The 21379-nt window shown below is 47.8% G+C and overlaps 1 protein-coding gene across 7 annotated transcripts in view; it reads right to left on the reverse strand.

Moving 5' to 3' along the window:
- FOXP2 (forkhead box P2) overlaps positions 1-14726 on the reverse strand; it is a 445011-nt gene extending 430285 nt beyond the window's left edge. For 5 of the 7 annotated variants that reach the window (XM_055807412.1, XM_055807411.1, XM_055807410.1 and 2 more), the window contains exon 1: positions 14588-14725. The gene's annotated coding sequence lies outside the window, so the exon portion shown is untranslated. Of the gene's footprint in view, positions 1-14587 lie in introns of all 7 variants that reach the window. The other 2 variants (XM_055807415.1, XM_055807413.1) reach the window with 1 other exon arrangement.
- Between the last annotated feature and the right edge of the window lie 6653 nt (positions 14727-21379).

Genomic DNA, 21379 nt, shown 5'->3' on the forward strand with positions numbered 1-21379 from the left:
CAAGTAGAAATCAAAAAGCACAAGTTTTATTTATGTAGAACTTGTTTTGTGGATAATGGATAATAGAGCTGGAAGCAGTTTGGATACAATTATTAGCTGTTTTACACAGACCTTATTACAAGACACACACATATGTTCAGTAAATTTAACTTGAAAAGTTTCTTTTAAAGCATTAGAAAATTCCAGGAAGAATTATGAACACCTAGCTAATTCACTTTTCCTCAAATCTTCTATGACAAACTGAACAAGTACAAACTACAACCGCTACACTCAAAATGCACAGGCAGCTTTACAACAATGAAATCTAGCTGATGCACCTCAGCAGTAATAGAACTTCGCCTTCCAAATATCACATCCATATCAAGCATGTATAGATGCACTGCAGGAAACACCAAAGAGACAGGTCTCTTACATCAGGTTCTTAAGGAAACCATTCCCCTTCTTTCTGTAATTGAAGCAAACAGATGATGTGGGGGCTAATTCAACAAGAATTTGTTTTCCAAATCAGCATTATCAATCATTTTTCTATTCAGGTGGGTGGGGGTTTTTTTCCTACTGGATATGCATGGCACTTTCACCTTGAAAAAAATCCAAAACAGTAAGCCAGGAGGAGGAAGAGGCTTACTCAGTACCTGACTTTGACTCTGCACAAGGAGGAAGACAAAGAGCTAGTCTGCAGCAAAGCCCAGCCAAAGAAGCTGTTCCATCCTGTTAGCTTCACATCCCTCCAGCCCATCTACTAAGCTTCTGAAATCGATGTGAAACAGGATGGCCAAAACAAAGACTGAAGTTTGCCAACATAAGATGGTTCTCCACCAGCTTTTCACCTGCCTTCTCCATTCATGCTCCTTATTTCCCAGTAATCTTACTGTCCTGGTTGAGCTGAGGAAATGCATGGAAAGTGCTGTTGCAGGTGAGGCACCAGCAATCACAGTCTTACATGCAGGCACAGATGCCTTCATCCCAACCCTGTGGTCTGCAGCCATCTGCGGTTCTGTACTTCTCAGTTCAAGGAGTAAACCAGACTGTCGCTGACCCCAAGCTGCACGTTGTGGTCACTGCTGAAACAAAGGTTTTGGTCACGCTGAAAAACAATCCAGCATGAGCTGGTGGGTACCTAAGTCTGAAAAGAGGGACACTCTCTGTACACTTAACCCAGCAGAGTCCCCTAACCACCAGCCTGCTGGAAAGACTAGGGAGGAAGCTTTCCGGTGCTCCTCTGGTGGGACTGTGCCATGGCAAGGGAAGCCCAAAAAATGTCCATCAGGAGACCGACTATGGAGCTCACCTGCAACATGCACTAGCTCAGGGGACAGGGACAGGCTCTGGTTCTTCCTCAGGAGATCTCTGGCACAGCACACTGAAGTCCCCAAATACAGTGTGTGAAAGACCAGAGAGAGAGAGAGACTGAACCCAACACCTCTGCCTGGTCCAACTGCGCTGTTATATCTCTTGTCCACCTCCATGATGACTCAACTCCACTTTAAAGCACAAAAGGTTACACTACAGTTACACCTTGATGCATTAGTAAGCAAATTAACAGAAAACAGTGTTAGATGAGGAATACCCTGCACAAAGAAACAACCCACCAAGAAAAAACACTGAGACTTTCCGAAGGAATGTATTTTCCCATACATTTCTATCCTCAAGAGCTCAGGTTAGAGGTGTAAAGTGAATGCTTTCCTCATGCAGTTAACCTATCCTTTGTGTGAAAGGCTAATTTCAGAGGTATCTAATTTCTCTCCGAAATCATTTCTGCACATGCTTAAATAATTCACAAGGAAAATGCACCGTCTACCGAGAGAATGATAACATTTGTTTAGATCAACCAAAAAGCCAGATGTAAGCAATACTGCAACACCATCAAAAGAAATGGGCTTAACTAATTTTTCTCATTTGGACAGTATCTCTTTCATTGGGTCATTAGCTTCTCCAATTTTTCTTCTGCGTAAGTGTCAGGGCTATCACAAACCGGTACAGAATCCAGGCAACTAGTGAGAAAAATAATGATCTCTGATGACAGGCAATGTAAAAACCTCTTTCTGCTCTCCTTCATCCACCCAGTCTTAACTTACATTGAGGAAACACTTCCAGTCCTCGTCCAAGGACCTCCCTTTAGAGAATCCAACTTCGTTCTCAAAGTTACTGTGCCTGGAAAAGGGCTAATTTCTCGCTCTCCGAAGCCTTTCAGCAAGTGAATGGTAAGTGGTAGATTGATTAAATTACAAGATCAGAGTTTACAGTCATTGAGCTTTAGAAAGCAATTTACTGGCATTCTCTATTTAATTATATCAACACCTCATAACCATTAATGAATTTATCTTTACTGCACTGAGATTAAGCAACTCTATCATGAAGTTCCACAAGAAGCCTACATCTGAGCCAAGAATCATACTCATAAATTTTAGGATGGCACTTTGTTTACATCGTCATCATTCTTCACAATATTTAAAAGTAGTTAATTTCAGCCTCATAAGCCATGACTGCTGCCCCCTTCCCCACCTACTTAAGATAAAAAATAATGTTTGTTTCTCTTAAGGCCATTCTTGCCCACTACATCCCTCTTGATGTGTTCACGCCTGACAGCAGTTTACTGAACACAAGAAAACCAAGTATTTTTCAGTTATAGGCCAATAGCCTGACATGTGCAAAATCTGCTCCCTCCCTCCAATCCACAATGTCCCCTTGGGGCAAAAGGGAAGGGAAGTGAAAAAGTGGGGAAAAAGAAGGGGAAAAAAAAAAAAAAAAGGTGGAACAGTGGGAAAAGTGTGTTCTACACTAACTGCATCTTCCTCTGCTTAAGCAGTCTGTTGGTGGGATTTTTCCTGACCTCTTTTCTGGTATGAAGCTCCACTGCCTTCACCACTGTTTACAGCAGTTTCAAGAAGAGTGCAGGGAGGCAGGTTCTGAAATCCTTTCCATGTACACCAAATTCTACATATATACTTAGGTATCTGGCAAAAAAAAAAAATTTTAAAAATGGAGAAACATTTCATTTTAACTTACAACTCTAAACAAACCTGCATCTCTATAAGGCAATCAAAACTAACATGCATAGATAATTGAGCAACAGTACCAACATTTGTCACTGAAGAAAATTATCTTTTTCAATCTACTATTATAAACTAGTGATCCTTCCAGACCTCCAACAGACATGTCCCATGCCTGTTTATCAAGAGTTAAACAAGAAAGTAAAGATTTCTGGGAGGCTTTCAATTTTGTGCCTAAAATTTTGGGTTTAGGTTGCTCTCCTTGAAATGTGAAGAAAGAAAAAATCGTGATTTATCTATTGCATCCAATATGCTTTTTGAATTTTTGTCCACATCAAAGGACAAAAACTTTCTGGAGACATTAAATTGCACTAGGTTAATAATTACCGGTAAGAAAGTTATTGCAGAACAAAACAGATTTTCTCAATATACTCTACAATCTTCCCCTAGCAGGCACACACAAAACACAATGAGAACAAATTATATTCAGATGGTACTAATGTTCAGGATTTTAATATCGCTTTCCTTACTACAACTATATAAAACTCTCCGCATAAAGGTTACCTCTAACACATCTTCCAACTCTTAAACACATTAAAAAACACCCTTATTACATTGTACATTTAACCACAACACAAGAAAAGGTTAGCTCCCAATAATAACCTTATAAAGAAAGTACAGTATCAGTTAAATGGATTTTAAGTAAGGGTCCAAGATCATATTAGGCAGCAATTATAAGCTACAAATTGTATTTCATATCTTCAGCAAGAGTTAGCACAAGTCTTCCTGAGCCAAATCTCTGCTATAAAACCCCTTGCCATGCTTTAAATGCTGCAAGCCGCTGAGCCCTGAGGGGTTAAAGATAATGTTAAAGGTAAAGGCTTGAAGAGTTGACCAGGTACCTCGTGGCCATAGATCTAAGCGTGTCAGTCACGGGCAAATATATCGTCCTGTTTGCCAGTGAAGGCCAGGAGTAATAGATCAAGTTCATCAGCGGCTGCGGAGCCTACCAGAGCAGCAGCAGGGTGAAACATTAGTTCCACTGTGCCTACAGTGAACTGAGCAGTAAAGGTGACACTGTATGGTGACTCACGATTTCCATCATCAGGGGGAAGTAAATGCATTAGAAGCGTTTCTTCCAAACAATGCCTCCTGACAGAGAGGCCCCCTAAGTATCAGGAAGAAAAAGAAACAAAAAAAAGAGCCCATCCCAACCAGAAGGCCTCAAAGAAGGAGCAATCTCTTACCCCAGCTCAGCAAAGCAGCCATCCTTGCAGCCTGACCCAAAGCATCATCTTCACACACCACAAGCCACCGCTCTCTGCAGCTGGGTTCTCAGCACTCACCTCACCACCTCTCCCACCGCCGCCAGGAAGGTCCCCCCAGCCCGCAGCGAAGCAGGGGAACCCAGGGGACTTCCCTAGTGGAGGAGGTCTCCAAGACGAGCATGCAGCACAAGGCTTGGGTCTGTGTCTTGTTTTGCTACTAGAGCATTTTAGGCTGTGTCAGTCTGGATGGCAGCATCAACACTGTGCCACTGCAGGCTCCTTAGTTCCAATTATGGTAATATTGCAGGTGACAATAAGAAAGATATTTTTAATACACTGTGGTCCCATTCTGCTCCCACTCACCTGTGACTTAGATAAAAAGCAATTAATCTAAAATAAACTTTTTTGGTAAGTGAATTTGGAGCGAAATTGTATGCCTAATAGTCACTTGAAAAAATGGTGTCTTCCCCATCCTGGTAGTGATTTCGTGGTGACAACAAAGACCCAAATGGCAGTAACTGGGTATAGAAGACTGTTTATAAAACTACATGTAAACAACACCTAAGTATAACTAGAGGTTTGGATCCAGGTACTATTGATTCACAAAATGTACAGGCGCCTATGTATAATAAAGCTAATAGTTTAAAGTTTAATTCTAGTTACTGAAGACAGGTACTGAAACATACCATTAAAACAGCACTTCAATTCAGTCCAGGACAGTAGGTTCCATTTTTACACATAACTGAGTAATATAAATGTATTCTTCTACTGAGTCACACAAAGCTTTAAAATAAAAGTGCCCCGCCTGCAACTCAGGAGGACCAGTCAAGTATCACGTAGTTTGCTCCATCCGCCACCTTCCTCAGACTTTATGGTAACCCTCCTCACATGCGACAACCTCAGGAGGACCAGTCAAGTATCACGTAGTTTGCTCCATCCGCCACCTTCCTCAGACTTTATGGTAACCCTCCTCACACGCGACAACCAAATAACAAGAGCAAGGAAGAGTCTCAAGAAATGAGAGCAAGGCACAACCTATACCCATACCCTTTGTAGGGGAACATGTAGCAAATTACTGGTGTTCACACGGTGCGTATAAAGCAAGCCCGAAGCTCCTGGGAAATGCCAGACTTGCTGCACATGTGTACAAGCGCTGATCATGTGTCACACAACACCCTAAAGCCACAGCACAAGCTATGTCATGCCTGGCTGATCAGGCTGGACACCACTGACTTTAAAACAATTATTTATGTTCATCTTTCAAGTAGTATCTTTCTCGTATCTCTTCAGATCCTCACTGACCATCTGTTTAGATTCATTTATTGAATAAATGGAGGTGAATCCTTGAAAGTATCTAAGTAGCTAAATATTATGAAAAAAGTCACTTTGAATACATGTTTTTCATCTTAGCGGTGACTTGTTCAGAACCTATGAACAGTTGGTGTAAGAACTTGTATTGAAAGAAAAACTGCGAACACTTGGATTTGGCTTAAATACACATGAGTGTTCCATCACCCATCTCAGTCTCATGGCTCTGAAGGGCAGCTAAGTAGCTGCTAACCTCTCAACCTTGGAAATCTGTTTTGCACGGAACATACAAAAACATCCAAAGGACCAACAAACCTCAGCGCCTAGGCTAGAACAGGGAGCCTTTACAACAACTTCAGAAAATTTCGGTTCAGGGCTGAAGGTCTTGGGAGAGATTTTTTCAACACAAGTATGTTCCTCTCTTGCATCCTCTCAGGCATGTCCTCTCTTGTGGTCTGAGACAGGTCAAGCTGCAAGAAGGGCACCTGTGTGCCACAGAAGCCAGGACATTCAGTCCGAACAGCAGGTCCTGCCCGGCAGCAGTCTGTTGCCAGTGGATCATGCCGTCCAACACTTGCCACTCCAGATCCCACCACTAGTCCAAGCCCCCGTGGATGCCACATCTACCCCAGAGAGTAACCAGAAGCTGGGGCATGGCCAGATACCAGTACCGAAAGCCATGCTCCATCTGGAAACAAACGCAAATCTGGTCTGGAAATATCCTTCCTGCATTTTTTAAGGAAGCCTTTGGAAAGGCAGGTTTTCCCATCACAACCCTTTAGATACCTTTCTCGCACTGTAAAACTCACTCTCCAGCACAGTCAGTTCCTGCCCGGGAGAATCCCACTCCTCACACACATTCGCTGTTTTAGCAAAGGACTGAACACTTTCGTCTTGACTGACCGCACTCTTCTTTGGGATGTTTCCTGTTCCATACCGTGAGATGCAGCAAATCCAACTGATACATTAATTTTCCTTCTGAAGGCCATAGCCTCCTTCCCAGAAAGCTGTGGAGGGACAGAAGAGCCCTGCACCACTGCACAGCCATGGGTGCAGGCACAGGCATGGACACACACTGCTCCCATAGTTGCGCAGCTCCACAGAAGAAACATCAGAGCAATCACCAACTTCTCCATCTAGCACAGTCCTGCAGCTATACACAAATATTTTGGCAGTTTTACCGTTCTCCTGGCTTCTCTGTGACTTGAAAGCATGATCTGGCTCCCAGATGCAAAACCAAATATAACCCTCAACTAACATTTTTAGAAGGCTGCGTATCACAGTTCATGAGATACAAATTTCTGGTTGCTCAGGTATACTTCACACCCTTTTCTGTTACTATCAATCCCAAGAACAGACTGGTCACAACATCCAATGCTAAACACACCTTTAACTCTTTTACAAGATGTTGGTCACCTAAGATAGAATTAAATATGGAATACGTTAAAGTGTCTGTCACCGTACGCTTAATTTCTTTTCTTAAGCAAAAGATGTGCAAGGATTTATGATATTATGTGAAACTTCTTCCACGTATTCAATAGTTATCTGTTGAATTACTGACCATACGTATTCTCCAATGTATGCTGACAGTTACTGTGTACTGAGAACAATTTACAGGCATCATCACAACATTAAAAGTAATTTAAATGCATTCAAGACTTGTAACAAATCGGTCTGAATGAATTTCTGTGTGAAGGCGTTTCATGATCTTTAGCAAAGTACTATCCTAATATTTTTACAGTTTTAGCACCCTTATACTCCATTAATTGATTTTAAATGAAGAATGATTTTTGCCACATATCAAGGAGTCCTCAGCACCCTTCCTCTTACATTCACCATGCTGTACATAGGATAATCATTTATTCCTTACTGAATTAAATATGTTCTTCTACAAAGACGAAAACATGTTGACACAAGTGAAAAGCACAGCAGTTCACCAGATACGCATATCTCTGCAATCTGCACACACCTGACTGCATTAGGGGTTTGTGTTTTCATTTTTAGGTCATGAGAATACTGTAAGTACTGTAATGAAACCACAATCCTGTCTGTGTTCTCTCACAGAAAAGTGCCTTGAATCATAAATATTTCAATCACTGTGTTTTAGACTCTAAAAGATACTAGCCTCTGTTTTTCTACACACTCTGCTTCCCCTTTACCTTCAAAAGAGCTCTGTCCCTCCTCTGCCACACTAAGAAAGTGATACTTTGATTTGTAGTGATTAAAAATCAACTCTCAATGCAACAACTAATAAATAAGCTTCCGAAGACACACATTGGAATTAACAAAATCCAGTATTTAAAAAATAGCTTACAGCACTCCACAGCCTCAGCTGTGGCCAGCGTAAACCAGCACAACTCCCATGCCTGCCAGAACTGCACCTGATCCTGTCTGCAGCGCCGGCACGCAAAAAGTTATTTCTTCTCGTAGATGAAGCGCAGGTGAGAAAATTTCTTTCCTTTATTGGGCACCAGCTAAAAATCATATTGCTTTCTCTCCTGCGAGCCCAAGCTCCTCTTTTCCAAGTGGCTGCCCACCCCCTGGCAGCGCTGCCTGCGCCTTCCCTGGCTCCTGCCCAGCCACGTGTTTTCCCTGGCCCCTTTCCACAGCACCCCCCGACTCTCCATTGTTTGTTGTGTTGTCCCTCTCCTTTCCAAAGCCCTTGGTGGCTTCCCACCACTAACTCTTAAAAATTTATCTACATTACTTGTACGTGGCAAAACTTGACAGTTTCTGATCTAATTTCCAAGCAGTTAAATGTCAACGGCAGGTTTGATTACACAGGTATTACCCACCACTTGTTTTACTAGGCGGGTTACAATTCCAGTACAATGCCCCTCCTCAAGATCAACAGTAAGACTTAGAAAAAGAGAAATCAACAACAATAACTGAGAGTAACTTTTTTACAAGAAGACTTAGCACTGACAGAATGGCAAAGTTTAAACAGTCTTTAGGGATAATCACCTCTTAAATTATCTTTGCCATTCCTGGGCAAATTCAAAATTAATCCTTAGCACAGTATTATGCTGAAAATAACTTGGCAACTCTGAGATTGATTCTCTAAACACAAGTTCTGCAGACTGAATTATCCAATTTGGTGCCATTAGACAAGCAGTGCGATACGCTAAGCTTGTACAGCATTCTCCTTCCTTCCCTCAAAAGACAGGTCATGAAAATCCATGGTGATATCCACCAAAACTACAGTGGTTTAGCATACACATGGGTCAAAAGTGTAATTTGTCAGATTATGCCAAACACGTAATTTCAAATTACAGTAAGTTCACAACTAATATTTTTAAATATGTATCGTGTTGCTTTAGGTTGAAATAAGGAAGCTGGATAATGGAATAAATTGGTATTTGAATTTACTTAGGAGACAAATTCTGACCAAAGTTGCAAATACACATCATGTTATGAGAGAAAAATTAAATTACTCTGACAGGATCATCAAACAAAACATCAGCCTTAAAAGATATAGGAAATTTTTCATAGCAATCTAAATACTTATCCAAAGAAATAATGTGCTTAGAAAACCCCAGTCACTTTCTAGTTCTATATAACGATACACCACCAAGACTCAAAATTCCACTCTTCAAATGAATTTCCAATTTTGGGCCCAATAGTAAAAGAGCATCTCACACAGCGAGAAGGTTGGCACAGGCCTGCCAGAATCTCAGTCCTCCTCACAACATCCTGGAGGCAAACTAGCTGAAACAGGGCTGAGATCAGCAATTTACAGAAATATTTAATTTGATGCAATTTGCAGCTGTGCTGTAATGCACAGCAGAGGTCCAAAGGACCTCTCACCGAGCACAAGATCTGCAACATCTCTGTGGACCCTGCAACCACCAACAGGTTGGAAACTCCTCAGAACAGAGACACCCCACCACCCGCTTTCGGTACCGGCTGCCCATAGGAAGGGGGGAGAAGACCAAAGCCACTTGGTAAACAAGTAAGCTCCACCGATAAGCCGCAGCCAGCCTGTGAACCCCAAAGAGAGCCTGGGTTTGGGACAGATATCTGCCATCCCAGAAGGGCCATCACACAGCAGCCAGGGGTGGGCAGGGGGGAAAAGGGCAGAATGTCCCTGCTGCGTGTTCAATGATGGTGCTGCCTGTCCCTTAAACCTATGTGCCTGTTGTTCCCTCACACAGCCTGATCAATCAAGAAAGTCATCTGTGTTCTGCAGCGAAGCCCCCTGTCACAGTGGCAGACACCCACGCCCAGGGCACCTCGAGGGTACAGCCCGCAGCACCCACGGGAATTGGCTCGACCCTCAGCAGCCAGCCCAACTAACTTACAGATTTAAATAAGAAACAAACTGCAACAAAACCCCTTCCAGCTACAGATGTGTGATTACTATTGGAAGGAAGAAGAAATAACTAACTAAATGGATAGAAAGTTAAGCCTACAACGTTCTTATTCCCCCTTCTCAACAAACTCTCCAATTTACTAAAACAACTTGAGGTAGTTAATAGTATAATACAACGTGCTTAAAATTTTTATTTCATTTTTCTTCAAACAGGAACTGAAATCACGGTATTAAACACAATTCCACACATAACTGACTCTTCAGAGTTCAAACTTTACTTTCTAACAACATCCCGAACCACACTTTGGTGAACCAATAAACATCATAGCAACTGTTTGTTAGAGAGATTATTTTCAGCTACTTCAGTGGTGACAGGATAGGCGAGCTATTGCTGGCACTTTCAAATCCAGCTTTCTGACATAAAACATGGTCTTGGCGTTTAAAAACACAAACCCAGCAGGAAAAAAAAAAAAGGGGGGGGGGGGGGGGGGGGGAGGGGGCAGAAAAGCCGAAACAGATGCAAATCTTGCATAAAAGGACAGATGCCTCCTATAATTTGCAGTAAACATCTTGGAAGATTTTAAAAGTTGTAAGTGCGATTAAGATACTGAGAGCCTCAGAAAGGCGAAAAAAAAAGATCATCAATGTTAAATGGTACTTGTGGAACTCCTCCTTGTGTTTATGCCAGTCTACAGGTTTTGAAATTTAAGTTTAAAACTACCCTTGGAAATTATTACAATAAAGCATGCATGCTCATTCCGTTAAGGATCCAATGTGGAAGAAAATCTCCAAACAACTAACAATGATGTATGTAACTGGAATTTTAAAATTAATTTTAATTTAAGAGGTTAGTTTATTACAGCTAACCTTTTCTACAATTTCATCTTTTTTATTCCATTTTTCTGGTACCACTAGTTTACACATACAATCAAGAAAGATCTCAAGTCAACACAGAACAGGTCACAGGAACCTAAACGACAAGTATTTCGTCTAACAAGGATTAGTTCAGAGGTATGATACAGTGGGTGTGAAAAAAAAAAAATAGATAACCTGCTTTACTTCTAGACCCACTGGCTGTCACAAAATTTAAGAAGAGTAATCAGCTCGAGTGGACCAAAAATTATTATTTTGCAACAAAGTTGATAGCATTTTTCAGTTTGACCGTGATCTGCAATTTTCTGCAGTCAAATTCATTCCATGGATACTTCTCAGTGACCTATGTCCTAAATCATTTTCAATTCCTAAGAGCAAGTGACCTCTTCACGATCTGACTCACAAAGAAAAAACACAATGACTCCCAGGAACCATTCTTTTTCAACAACCATCAGAATTTAATTTCTCAAAAATAAACCTGGTAAAAAATAGAAATGGAACAAAAGTGTACTCAGTGTTCAAGAAATATTAATTAATCACCCTATCAGAAAGATAGATAAATACCAACCCTCACATTCTGATGATGAAAAACAATGAGGTTAAGTGACATTTTCAATGACACATAGCAAAACACTGCCACAACACGGATCACATCTCAGAAGTTTTCTATTGTTTTCAGCCCACTAGCCTTGAATAACTCCTGTGCATGCAATGCTGAATCAGGTTTATTCCTCAGAATATAAAAAGCTTATTCCAGTTCATATAAATCAGTTCAGAAAAAAAGAAAAAAAAAAAAAGAAAAAAAAAGCTTATGCTACAGTAATTTATTTTTTTAAAATATGTTTGAGTCTAACAAGAACTCTTCTAAAAATATACTGGAGTCTGACAGGACTGTTTCTAAGCAAATACACCTTTAAATCTCAAAAATTTAGTTTCAATGCATTCTATTACAGAAAGTATTTAAAAAATGTATAAGCAACAGATGATTACCGAGAAATAAATCCGTTACTTCAAAAACCTATGAAACTCAACACCTGACTATTGTACAAACCCTAGTGCAGCTTTAAAATAGCACCATGTATTTGCTAATTAAAATCTCCCGAACTTGATACACTTCTTTCACTCTTCCTCACACTCAAAAAAAATCTAATTTGGTTATTCTCTACAGACATTTTGGTTATTCTCTATAGACACTTTGGTTATTTTAAACAAACCTTTACTAAACAGAAAGCTACAAAACATTTAGGTTTTTCCTCTCTCAAACATAAACATTTCACTGTAGCAAAGACCTTGCCACAAAGCATAAGAAACATTGAGGTTAAACTAAAACAAAAGAAATACCCAAATATTTATGCAATTGATTCTGCTTAAGCTTCCGGTAAAGTTACAAGGCCTCACATGAAGTGCTACATTTCAGGTGTTACATATAAACAAAATAAACCAGAATCTCTCTCTTGTGTGTCTCTAAGTGACCTATCAATTGGCAGGATGGTTACTGTATGTGTTTTGGAAATGCTGTCTTTGAAACATTATTTCCTTTCCCTCAACCCTTTAGTAATCCACTATTCTGAGTAGTTAAATGACTGATTTAAGTATACAAAAATGCTACAGAACACTACCGTTTTGTAAGAACTACATTAAAATAGCAAATTACTGCAAAACAGGGGTCTTTTCAATATCTGTATTTAATATGGACAAATTATTACAGTCAGGAAAAACCTTAAATTAAAAATAAATACTAATTTGAACACTAAAAAGTGTATCTCACTCGAAAGGGTTTAGTGTAGCATTAGAGAAAGCAATTAATAATTAATCATATTTTCTTTAGAGTAATGTTACTAGCAGTAATGTTTTTCCTTAATGGTTTTAAATTACCTAGCACAGGGAAAAAAAAATCTCTTAAAACTTTGTCTCTGACTTTTCCGTGACACCCCCCCCCCCCCGCCCCCTCCGCTCCGGATTAAGATGGGTACACAGCCACCCCTGCACAACCTCCCAGCCCCACATTTGTAACGAAATTTCCAAGGGCCTGATCCAAGCCCACTGAGTCAACGGAGCAATTCCTGCTGATGTCGACGGAAAGATTCCTACTCGCTGGAGCGGGTTTGGGATAGGGGCCTTAATGCGGGGAAAAGACCAGGGGAAATCTTCCTCTTTGGGAGGGAACCTTCTGCCCCTCTCTCCGCAGGAAGGTACGTACACACGGCTGCTTAAAAGCAGAAGTGAACCCCAGGTGGAGGCGACTGCGCGTTCCTCCAGCCTCAGCCCCGCACGCTGCGCGCAGGACGACACTATAAATCCGGGGTAGTTATTTGTGAGATTATTTTTCCCCTGAGAATATAATGGCTGCCCACTTTCTGTCCGGACTGTCCTCGCAAGTTTTAAATGCATGTTTTTCCTGCCTGCACTGGCTGCTCACAGGCAGGCCGGGCTTCGCCCCCCCCCCCCCGCCACAAACCCCCTCCTGGGACCCCCAGGGCGCTGGGGCCCGGGGCGGCGCTGGCAGACGGGCCCGCAGCCCCGGGGACCCGGCACCAGCTGCACCGCGGGGCAGAGAGCGAGGACGCCTCATGGCCCGCCGGCGCCCTCGCCACGCTAGCCCCGATGGCTGGCGAGCGCCTTCCCAGCAGGTCAAGGGAGGCCGGGGGCCAGGCAGCCTGCGCATCCCGCGCAGGGCACAGCGCGACGCGGAGCGCCTGGGCACCCGCCGCTGCCGGCCGGAGCGCAGACCCCCGGGGCACGCCGCGGGGGCCGCCGCCTCAGCCCGCTCCTCAAAATGGAAACTTTCCAAACTTTCCAGGTCCCGCAGTTCTCTGGGATCTCGAGAGCTACTTTCGAGAGAAGGCCCCCCACGCACCAGCCGCGGAGGCCGCCTCCGGAACTCCGCAGCTCTAACGTAATTATTTATTATTCTTGGCTTTAGGCTTTTTTTGTCTTTTTTGGGGGGGGGCTACGTGCGAAAGGGGAAGGGGGGTACACGGACACGCCGTTCCCCGCGCAGCCCGAGCAGCGCCGGGAGGCCCCGCGGGCACCCCCGCGCCCCTGCGCTTCCCGCCCACGCCAGCGGGGGGGCGCCCCGAGGGGGCGGGCGGCAGCCGGCTCGGTGGCCCCTCGGCGCGGCGGGGGGCTGGGGGGTGCGCCGCTCCCTCCGGCGGGCGGGCGGGCAGCACACAAAGGAGAAACGTGACACGTTTCTTCACCCGGACTGTCTGCTGGGGAGGTCTCGCGGAGCGGGGGGAGTGGGGGTGTCACACCATACAAAAAGGAAAAAGAAACAAGCCCGCGAGCGGGGAGGCGAGCCGAGCCCCGCACGCGCCCCCTCGGACCCCGGCCTCGCTCGCGCTTTCCCCGCCCGGCACTGCTGTCCCCGTGCGGGGACGCTACAGGTTGTTCGGGGTGTCAGTACGCGGGGCGGGGGGGGCGGGGGGGCGCGCGCTGCGCGGCGGCAGGTGGCCCCGCCGACCCGCGCTACCGGCCGCGGCCGCCCCCGGCAGATTCGGGGGGCGCCGCCGCCCCCGGTCCCGCGGCCGGTCCGGCCCGCCGCGTTAGGGCGGCGCAGCCCCAGCTCCGGCCGGGGCATAGGCAGCCCCCCGCCGCCGAGCGCCCCCCCCGGCCCGCGGTGCATTTTGGGGAGCGGTGCCCCGGGCGCCGGGAGACCTGACACATGTCACTCCTGCGGCCGCGGCCAAACTTTCCCGCGGCGGCGCAAGTCAGAGAGCGGCGGCGGGGGGTGGGGGGGGAGCGGGGTGGAAGCAGCAAGTCACACCGGGGAGCGGGGGGAGGAGGGGGAGAACGGGTGTGCGGAGGGGGAGGGGGGGGGGGGGGATAACACTTACCGGGAGGAGACACCGTGCAGGGCGTCCCGGCGAGCTGACACGGAGAGAAAGGGCGAGCGGAGCCGCGCGCAGCCGCGCGCACATGCAGAGCCTCTGCGGGCGGAGCCGCCGCCGGGCCGCGCGGGCCGGGGGAGCGGGGGCGGGGGCGGGCGCGGGGCCCTGCGCGGGCGCGGAGTGGCGGCGGTGCCTCGCGCCCTCCCGCCGGCGGGCGCTGCCTCGCGCTGGCGGTGCCGCGCTCCCACCCCCGGCGTGCGGGTCCGCCCGTGTGCGGAGTGTGCCGCCTGTGTGTATGTGTTTTGTTGGGAATGCAAAAAAAAAAAAAAAAGGGGGGGGGGGGGGGAAAAACCCGCTGCTGCACACACCGACTTCTTTGGAGAAAGGGGAGTGAGGAGGGAGCCCTCACATGATCGCGAAGTGGCCTGCACAGAAGTGCTAATAATGCGCGGGAGGGGGGGGGGGGGGGGGGGAGGGGGGGGGGGGGGGGAGCAGCGGAGGGGGGATGGCAACAAAAAAAAAAAAAAAAAAAGTGCGGCGGGACGCGCTGGGCCGTGCCCCGCTCCGCGCCTCCCCCGGCCGGTCCCCGGCGGAGCGCGGTGATGCGGGCCGCGGCGGGCGGCAGGTCCACCTGCTATGTAAACAAACCGTCGGGGAAGTTGTTTGCTCTCGGCCGCTGCCCCCTTCCCGCCCCTCTCCCTCCCGCCGCTCCTCTCCTCCGGCTCCGTTAGACACAACGACTTTAGCAGACGGGCAGAAAACAAAGCGGCGCGTTGTGCTGGCAGTGCCGGCTGGCTGCAGCCTGCTGGCAGCCCCCGAGGTGCCGCCGCAGAGGCAGCCCGGGGGACCCGGGCGGGAGGGGGGCGGTGTGGCGGGGCAGGCCTGCCCGCCGGCGGCAGCTTTGCCAAGGAGGCACGCGTGGGCCCCCCCAAACTTTCTTCCCCCGCCCCCGCCATCGCGGAGCAAGGTGCAGCACCCCGCGGCTTCCCGCAGCGGGAGCCCGCCGCTCTCCGCCTGCCCACTGGGCGCTGCAGCCGCTCCCGCGTGGGGAAACACTTTCCGTGGGGGGCACGGCGCGGCAGCAGTGCCGGCGTGATGGCGAGAGCGGGGGAAGTCGTTCCCGTCCTTCCCGGTCCCCGCCACTCGGCGCCGGGGGTGTCCCCGGGCGGGCGGGCGGCAGCGCGCGCCACTGCGCGAGCGGGGTGGGGGGTTGGCGGCTTCATCGCCCCCCTGACGGCAGCGCGGCTGCCCCGAGCCCCGCTGCCCGCATGGGCCCGCATGAGAGCGGCGCCCGGTGCTCGCCGAGGACCGGAATCAAAAGTGACTGTCACTCAGAGTTAGCAGGCGCCGCATTTATTAAATAAAACTTAAAATGCCGCAAACTTTGCTGCTCGCTGCTCCAGGCCAAGAGGGAGGCTGCCCGCCCACCGCCGCGCCCCGCGCCGCTCACGCCCGGGGCCGCCGGTGGGGCCGCTACCGGCCGTTCGGCTGCCGCGGCACCGGGCGGGGCGGGGGGTGTGTGTGTGTGGGGGGGGGGGGTCGGGGGAGCTGCTACCGCGGGGGAGGAGCCGCGCAACTCCGGCAACTCGGCGGGGCCCCCCGCGGCGGGCCCCGGCAGCCCCCCGCCCCGCCGCGCACCCGCCCGCCCGCCCGCGGCGGCGAGGCCGGGGCCGGGGCGGTGGCGGGGCCCGTGCGGGGCGGCGGGCAGCCAATGGGGCGCGGCCGGGTTCGCGAGGTGAAAGTTCACCGCCGGGGCAGGCTCGCGGCTGCCGATGGGTGGTCGTAAAACATGTTTATTTGCTACTCGCGACTCTTTTGTCTCGCCCCCCCCACCCCCCACCCCGCCCCCCAGCCCCGTCGCTGCACCGGTTACCGGGGGACCGCTTGCTTCCGCGGCGGTTTGCGAGCGCAACGGTTGCGGGTGACACTTGCCGCACACCCCGCGGAGCGGCGGCGGCGCGGCACGAAGTTCCCGCGGGCAGCCGGGCCCCGCGCACCGCGGGCCGGCGGGGCGGGGGGGGAACCGCGGGGGGCTCGCCGCGCCGCTCTCCGCCGGCCCGCAAACGAAATCGGGCCTCCCAGGCCCCGGCCGCCGACGGGCTCCGCGGGCAACGGCACGGGGCGCCGCGGGCGCGCAGGCTGCGCGGTGCAGGGGCCGTCGCCCCCCCGTGCGGCGCGGGCTGGCAGGCGGCCCCCTCGGCAGCCCTCCGCGGCGGGCGGCCGAACGCGGGTACCGGCGGCAGCACCGGCGCCGCGCACGTGTAGGGGGCAGCGCCCCCGGCACCGCTCAGGCGGGGCGGCGCGGCCGGACGCACGGGCACCGCCAACTTCGTTGGGCGACCGCGGCGTGCCCGGACGGACGGACGCGAGCGGCGGCACCCGGCGACCCCTGGGCCGGCCCTGCCGTGCCGCGGGCCGCCGCCGTCGGGCCGGGCGGCCTCCGGTCCCGCAGCGCTCCCGGCCCCGTGCCCCGGGCCGGGCCGCGCTTTGTCTCAAGGGCGTGTAAAGCCCCCCTCGCCGGAACGGCCCCCGCTGGCAGCGGCGCACAGGAACAATGCGGCGCTCGGCCGCTTAAATTATGCGGCGATGCTCGGTGCTGCGCGGCTCGCCGGTCCCACGCGGAATTATAGCTAAACGAACACTTGCCCGAGTCTTTTTTCTTCTTCTTTTTTTTTTTTATTTTTTTTTTTATTTACACACGACAGTTACGGCGTAAAATATAACTTGGCTTTCTAATGAAAAAGGCTCGCGCGTTGTATTTGTTCCTGTTTACGGTTCGGGATTTCATTTGCACAATTGTATTTCTCGCTTGAAATAAACCGCTTTGAAACCGTTTTCCTTTAATTAATTTAATGTATTTTCTTGGTGCAGCTGGCAGCGTTAGGGGTCTTATCAGATTGCCGTTTTTCCAATAGGATTGTTTAGAAAGCGAATGAGAAAATAAACAGACTCCTAAATCGGTTCGTTGCCCGCCCTCCCCGCGCACGGCTCCCGGCACACTTTGGAAAGCCGAAAACGCTGTTTTTAACCGAAGTCAAACCAAGGAAAATCTGTGTTACAACATCAAAGCGAAAGGAGACGGTACAAAATTGGTGGAGTTACACCACCATCTGTCGTTAAGCTTCGGGACTACAAAAGTTCAGACGTACAATAAATCCTAATGAGAGCTTGCAACTTTCTTTCCTTCGCCTGGAAGTCTTGTCCCAGTGGCAGAGCGGGTTTTCGGGCGCGGTTGGAGGCTCCCAGGTTCCGGGTCGCCGGCCACGGTCCTGGCTTGTGGGGCCGGTGGGTTTCTTCTGGCACTTGATGACCCCAAGCAGTTGCTTTTCAAAACACACAGGCAATTGGCCTCGAGAGGTTGCAAAAAAAGCATAAGCAAAATTTACGTTAAAAGCAAAACCAAACCAAACCAAAACAAAAAAAACACAAAAAGAACAAAAAGTCCCTCCAAACACAACAAAACCAAACCACAAAAAACCTTACCACCCCTTACAGGAAGAAAAAAAAAAAAAAAAACCCAAACCAAAACCAAAACCCTGCATCTCTTACCTCTCCAGTTGTAGGATTCAATTTATTCCATTTTCTGTACCTGTCTTTCTGCGATGCTGCATCCTGAAAAGGAATATATACAAAACACACCTTGCAATGGTATCTGCAAAAAAACTATGATGTCCTGATGCAATATCCGATTACTCTTAACATTTCAAAAGCTGTAAACAAATCCATAGCAGAGGCAGAAAATTATATTCACCAGTGTAAAGATGGTACCTGCTCTGTCCCTGTAAAAGCTCCCCATCAGACTTCAGCTCTTTCTAAATTCTTCAGTTAAAGGGCTTGCAAATAGCCATTTGCCATAGTTACCGAAAAATCAGGCAGGAAGGAGTGTTTCCTTTGGGATTTTCCTGGTACTGTTGTTCCCTGTTTCAGAGGCCAATTTCTACTCATGCAAGCAGGGATCCTCACAGAACCCTACCATGAAAACCATCTAGTTTATCATTATTTTATCACAGTTCTTACTTTAAGGCAGGTGTTGTTTAGTAAGTATTGATCCACATGGGTTGCTTTGTGGAGTGCTTAGCATTAAAAGTCAACTTTCACGTTGTTTCTCTTCCACTGTGGAAATTCACAGCTTTTTTACTTGAGATCGATATTCTACAAGTGCTCATAGTCCTTATACTGTAATTAGCACTAGGTATGTCCCAGTACTACTGTGAGGTGAGGGGGTGGCAGTTTAACATGCTTATACAAATCCTGCTTCCCAATCTGATTCCTCGGCCCAGAGAAACTCCTATATCCTACCAGTAGCTGTTGATACTCAGAGGGAAAGTTCTACTTTTAGCTTGTTGACATGTCAAGAGAAGCTATACGTCCACTTTCCAGGCTATCTCATAAAGTGCAGAATTATCCTGCAGGCAATAAACTCTTTTTGACATTCCTTTGCCTACCATGTTATTTTCATGTTATTCTGGGAAAAAAAAATATTAAATTTTCTACCTTCTCCATAGTCAGTTAAGCTCTCATAACCAGCTACGCTCTTTGAATCAACATGACAAGCTAAGGTTTCTGATTTGATGAGAAAGGTGTTTAACATTCATCTGACTGAAATAAATCCTGTGGCACTTTCTCAGCTTTGAGAAATAGCTAGGTCATTACAACCAGTTACTGGTTTAGGAACGTTTGGTAAAAAACTTCTGTCCGAAAATTTGCTGATCATTTCAGTGTTTGCACTGTCTACAGGTTTACATAAGGGTAACTAAGTGTAATTTCATTTTTAGGGGATTCAATAGACATTATAACAGCAACCAAACTGAAAAAAAAATATCAAATAATGAAGAGTTTCTGGAGAAAAGAAAAAGAAAGCATGGTGCTCAAAATTGTCTTGCTCAAGGTGGAATGCATGCTGCCCTGAACAGTACTGACCAAAAAAGAGGGATTATACTGTCTCCAGTCTGATGTATTTGATACAGGAAAAAACCCGCTGTCTAAATCTTGTACTCTCTTTCCATATCAGAAAAACATACTGGAATTTTTGACATCATTTTTGGCATCTATATTTAAAGATGACCTATAAATATTTCTGGATTTTTTCCCAATGTTGTGGCCAGGTTTTGGGGATACATGCTATGCTGACATTTTGGGTCCTGGTCCCCCAACCATTAGTTGCATATATGAAAGTCTTATTTAGCCAAAGGTGAGGAAAGTTTTAAGACTGCTAAACCTTTTGGTGAGTTTCCAAAGTGTAACCCGGGGAGCAGTATCACAAACATACATAAACAAGTAGCTGCGTGAGTCTCATGAACAGCTCATAACTTCTGAAAAGTTTGGCATCTGACCTGGAAGGTGGTGCTAAAGTTTAAGCACATAAATCAAAGACTGCCATCTTCCAAAGCCTTGTGTAGCTCCCAAGGAGTTAACGTTGATAAGGTGCCAGTAAAATTCCTTAGGCACCTAAGGTACCACTTCTGCAAATTCTCAACAACTGTTACAGCTGGGCTGAAAAGCTTGGCGAGTTTCCTCAGCCTAACCAGCCTCAAAAAATAGGCATCCTCTGTGTAGCTGAGCGTTAAATCATAGTTAGGTAAACTGCCCAATCAGTCCCACCGAGCACTAACTGAGCCTCGGGAAGTATCCCGCCTGCTGGGCTGCGTCCCCACACTCCTGCTGTTACTCCAGCCAGTCTTCGACCCCTGTTCTGCAAAGTGACACCATGGCCTCACCACAAACCAGCCAAAATCAAGTGCTTAGGTCATGGTCCTGGGAGGTGACCGACAGCTTAGGCCCAAGGAAGGTCTGGAAGCAAATTAGAATAGTGCAATAATTCAGTTACTGCATTAAAAAAAAAAAAAGTGTTGCAGAAGAGAAACTCCCCTTTGCTGTCATGTTTCAAACCATCAACGAGAACACCTGCTGCTTTTATGGAACAGACCATGTAAGCACCATCTCTGTAAGAGGGTTCGGGGCTCATGAATGGCAAAATAGCAGGGCAGGACAATGGCAACCCCAAGAAGGGCAGCAGTTAAGGCAACATTGTCTCTTCAGCATTTCCTGCAATTGCCTTGAGCAAGGCAGAACTGACCCCTGTGAATTTCACTCTGAGGTTCCCAACATCCCCACCCTGCTGCAGAGGCAGCCCAGATACCCAGCTGGAGGTTATGGATTATATGGGATTGCATGTAGGGGCCAGGTAAGTCAAAAAGCAAGCTCAGCCATGAAAATGTAGCCCTGACTGTAAAACCATGAGTCTTCACAAGTTCCACCCAGGTCTGAAGTCCAACCTTTCCTTTTCTACCTTGCGCTCATTTCTTTGCATCCTTCCTTCCCCCTTTTTGATTTCCTCAGAGCAAAACTTCAGACTCACAGAAATTTTCCTTAAGGCTGACAGAAGTCTTCCCTAACGGGCATATTTTTCTTTCGCTTGTTCTGTTGCTTCTGCTCTCCTCTTCCAGCCCTAGTATTCTCACCCCTCCGTAGCAGGTTGTGTGGAAGCGGTTCCGGCACAAGCTGTGCTCCGGTGGGAAGCATCACCTCCAGATGAACTGCTCTGGCCTCCCTCAGAACAAAGGCAGTGTGTGGTGGAGGAGTAGCAAATGAGTGGGCTTCTTGTGGTAAGGCAGCACTAGGCTTCTGATGGACTTGCCCCATGAAGTTATCACAGGGCATGTGTGAGTTGCCCATGGGTTATGGAATGGAAATTCATCTGCCAGAACCTGAATTTTGTGGAGGGAACAAGGTTCTGCTTCACAGAAGAAAACAGGATTTGACACCGCTCTCTTCCACCCCAAATGTACTTTTCAATAC

Source organism: Falco peregrinus, chromosome 6 (genome assembly GCF_023634155.1).
Source record: "Falco peregrinus isolate bFalPer1 chromosome 6, bFalPer1.pri, whole genome shotgun sequence".
Lineage (NCBI taxonomy): Eukaryota > Metazoa > Chordata > Aves > Falconiformes > Falconidae > Falco > Falco peregrinus.